The sequence below is a fragment of the Tupaia chinensis genome, unplaced genomic scaffold (genome assembly GCF_000334495.1).
Source record: "Tupaia chinensis unplaced genomic scaffold, TupChi_1.0 Scaffold000568_1, whole genome shotgun sequence".
Taxonomy (NCBI): Eukaryota; Metazoa; Chordata; class Mammalia; order Scandentia; family Tupaiidae; genus Tupaia; species Tupaia belangeri.
In genome coordinates this window covers 2657363-2661848 of record NW_006160082.1, presented here as the reverse complement: position 1 = coordinate 2661848, position 4486 = coordinate 2657363, and the positions used below count along the sequence as shown (strand labels likewise).

Below are 4486 nucleotides of genomic sequence, written 5' to 3'. Positions count from 1 at the left end.
TTAAGCAAATGAAGACTACATTACACATGCTATGTTCCCAGCCTATTCTACTGAGTCTAATCTTTAGAAAGGCTTACTTTATCTTAAGAGAAAAAACAAATATGAGTTAAGATATTTGTTAGTGTTTATACAAACAAGCTGCGACCACTAATTCAAAAGTAAGAGGTGTTTTTCCTCTCCCAAAAGAGTGCATTCTTTAATAGGATTATATTTGAATAAGAATCCCATACAAATAGAATATATACCTTAACACAAGCGAGGAAGCAATTTTATACATTATATAGAACATTCAGATGTTTCAACTGAGTTACCCCTCCAATCATATTCATTACAAATGCTGCAGTCAGTTTAGTATATACCAACACTGAGACGGATTTAATGTTTAGCAGTGTGAAGCACACAGGACTGTTTCCAAAGGGGTATGCAATGCAGGCTGAATTGACTGAATTACTGTCTGCCTTTCAATGTTTCAACTAACCATCCCCTGGTCTCATAGAGGCCAGTGTGTTTGGTTGCTGATGTTTTGAATATCTGTCATTTTTTGTTCTTCAAGGCAGGTAATCCAAGTGAATTTGCCATCTCTGAGGGAGTCACGGCCTGTTCCATGCCCTGCTTATTTGCAAACACCACTAAAATGGCTTTTCTCAACTCTTCCTCCAACATGGCAACTAACTCTGATTTGGAAATACCAATTCGACCTTGGTCACAAGTGTCTACTACATAAATGACTGTGTCTGTGTTTGAATAAAAACATCTCCAGTATGGCCTGATACTTGTCTGTCCTCCTAAAGCCCAGACTTGGAATTTAAGGGGTTTATATGTCACTGTCTCTACATTAAATCCAATAGTAGGAATAGTAGTAATGACTTCTCCAACCTGTAATCGGTACAAAACTATGGTTTCCCCTCCTCCACCTAATCCCGAATTAGAAAATTCCCATTTCTCGAGTTCTAAACAGACTGGAAAATATATTTGAGATAAAGCCACCCATGATGAACCACTGGTTTGCCCTTGCCGATCCTGAGAGTCAGGCCCTGGCCTCAGCAGAGTTTCCTGTTTGAGACTGGGCACTGCCATCTCTGCTCCCCTTGACTGTGGCTGCAGCCCAAGGTGGTTTTCTCGCCAGCCAGGTCAGCCCGCAAGGTCCACATCCAATGTGGGCAGGGACAGGAGCCGCCCTCTATTTTATTTCTGCCTATAGACAGGACTCCAAAGGGAAATATCTGGTGCAACTTCAGTGGGAGGTACGCAGGTCCCTGAGAGAGAGGACTTTACTCACATATGTATTTATTTACTTTTAGGTTTTTGCCATAGGGTGCATGTACTTGCCAGAGACAGAAAGAGAGAGGGAAAGTGAGAAATCACTCCCCAGAGAGGATGGCTGTGCTATGATCCCTTCTCCTCCGTTCTCCTCTCCTTTTGGGCATGGACACACATGTGCTTGGTGTGATTTTTCAGATCACTGTATATGGGGTTCAAATTGTGGTTGGCCATGTTGGAGTCCATTACCTTAACCACCATGCCATCTGCTGTCCCAAGAAAGCACTTTAAAATGAAGGATCCAGGCCACCTTTTGAGGCCTTCATAAAATATTTGTGTGTGAGAGAAATTATGATAATAGTAAGTTATTATTTATTAAGCACCTGCTGCATGTCATGCTCACAGTTCCACAAGTTACTGATTTTTGATTCCCATTATCCTGGTGATGACCTCACAAAGGTTATGTAGCTTGCCCAAGGTTACACAGACAGGAAAAGGCAGAGCTGAGAATCTCACCATCCTGGCATGCTATCTTCTCTCATCCTGTTAAGAACAGATATACAGTGGTCAGGAAGACGATGAGGCTGCCGCTCCCCTGGAGTCTGATAAACATCAAGATGTGATAGGGAACAAATAATTCACAAATGATGAAATGTCTCCCATTAGAATGTGTCCTGATATTTTTTTATGAGTTCTATGGGTCACCACATGTGTTTGCATGTCTTTCCTTATCTTTTCAGCAACCCATGGGACCAGCAGCCCAGCAATTTCTTTTTCTTTCGTTCTTTTGTCTTCTTCTTTTTCTCTTTCATTATTCTTCTCTTTCTCTTTTTCTTTCTCTTTTTTTTCTCTTTTTCTTTCTCTCTCTCTCTCTCTCTCTCTCTCTCTCTCTCTCTCTTTCTTTCTTTCTTTTTAATTTGCCAGAGGGTATATGTGCTTGCTGGTGAGAGAGAGAAAGGAAGCGATAAATCACCCCCCATGGAGTATGGTCACACCACAATCCCTCCTCCATGTCTGTCTCCTTTTAGGATTTTGGGCACACACAGTCATGCACCCGGCGTGTTTTTCAAGGTGCCGGGTCTGAGACTCAAACTGCCTACTTGGCCATGTGGGATCCAGCCACCTTAACCAGCAGGCCATGTGCTGACTGAAGCCCAGCAATTTATATTTCCACCTTACAGATGAGAAAAATATATTTCAGAGAGATAAAATAATCTACCTAAAATCACACAGCTGGTAAGAGACAGACTGGGAATTAAATTCTGACTCTGTTCCCTACTACGCCAGTACATTTCCTCTTTCCCAATCACCATATTATCAATATAGACTAACTGAAAAGAAAAATGGAATTTATTTAACTTGCCATGGAAGGGAGGCCTGTAATTGGAAACACAGCCCCCTCCAATGACACTGTGCACCCTACTCCTAGTGAACATTGAGCATTTCCAGCAATTCTACAGGAAGCAGGAGAAGATCCCGATGGGCCCTCATAGAAATGACCTGCATGAACATATTCTGCATTCTGGCCTGTCCAAGCTTGTAGTCCCTGATAGGGTTTCAACCCGAAAACAGTTTCCCAAGGATGTTGATTGAAAAGAACATGGGTTTTATTTGTTTGTGTACTTGCTTTGGAGAGACAGTTGCTATAGGGCATGTGCACTCACCAGGTAGAGACAGGGAGAGAGAGAGAAAGGGAAAGTGAGAAAGCAAGCCACCATGTCTGAGACTCAATCCGTGATTGGTCTTGTGAGAGTCCAACACTTTAACCACTATGCCAACACTTGGCTGCTGGCTCCTGACCCCCAGATTTAAAAAAAAAATTTTTTTTTGCTATAGGGGAACCAGCAGGTGGCATGGTGGTTAAGGCTCTGAACACTCCCACATTGATGACCATGGTTCGAGTCCCGGCTCTGGTGGCTTTTTTTTTCTCTTTTTCTTTCTCTTTCTCTCTCTCTCTCTCTCTCTCTCTCTCTCTCTCTCTCTCTTTCTTTCTTTCTTTTTAATTTGCCAGAGGGTATATGTGCTTGCTGGTGAGAGAGAGAAAGGAAGCGATAAATCACCCCCCATGGAGTATGGTCACACCACAATCCCTCCTCCATGTCTGTCTCCTTTTAGGATTTTGGGCACACACAGTCATGCACCCGGCGTGTTTTTCAAGGTGCCGGGTCTGAGACTCAAACTGCCTACTTGGCCATGTGGGATCCAGCCACCTTAACCAGCAGGCCATGTGCTGACTGAAGCCCAGCAATTTATATTTCCACCTTACAGATGAGAAAAATATATTTCAGAGAGATAAAATAATCTACCTAAAATCACACAGCTGGTAAGAGACAGACTGGGAATTAAATTCTGACTCTGTTCCCTACTACGCCAGTACATTTCCTCTTTCCCAATCACCATATTATCAATATAGACTAACTGAAAAGAAAAATGGAATTTATTTAACTTGCCATGGAAGGGAGGCCTGTAATTGGAAACACAGCCCCCTCCAATGACACTGTGCACCCTACTCCTAGTGAACATTGAGCATTTCCAGCAATTCTACAGGAAGCAGGAGAAGATCCCGATGGGCCCTCATAGAAATGACCTGCATGAACATATTCTGCATTCTGGCCTGTCCAAGCTTGTAGTCCCTGATAGGGTTTCAACCCGAAAACAGTTTCCCAAGGATGTTGATTGAAAAGAACATGGGTTTTATTTGTTTGTGTACTTGCTTTGGAGAGACAGACAGAAACAGTGAGAGGGAAAGTGAGAAATCACCCCCAGGGAGGATGGCCATGCCACAATCCCTTCTCCTCCTGGAATTGTGGGATGCATGCACACATGCCCAGCATCTGTTTTAAGCTGCTGGGTCCGGGACTTGAACCATGGTCGTCCATATAAAAGTTCAGCACCTTAACCACCACACCACCTGCTAGCTGCAAGATATGTGTTCTTAATACTGTACTATGTTTTAGATACGGATTCTCCAGTTCAAGGCTTCTTAGTTTTATATCTTTAAAGCTCTTCCAGGTGTGTAGGGACATTGACGATAGGAGCAGGAACAGAGACAATGTTGAAATCTGAGGTGTCCAGGTAACCATCTATGAGGTTCACTGTTTTCACAGGATCCTGTTTTTTTCTCTTAAAAATAGCCATGTAAATCTTGCAATTAAGCCCAAGTCAAATCTTCATTTTGAAAAAAAATTTTCAATCAAGGGCCAGAAGGTGGCATAGAGGTTAAGGT

The 4486-nt window shown here is 42.8% G+C and overlaps 1 pseudogene; it reads right to left on the bottom strand.

Moving 5' to 3' along the window:
- Positions 1 to 447: 447 nt before the first annotated feature.
- On the bottom strand, positions 448 to 991 carry LOC102477204 (ADP-ribosylation factor-like protein 1 pseudogene; annotated as a pseudogene).
- Between the last annotated feature and the right edge of the window lie 3495 nt (positions 992 to 4486).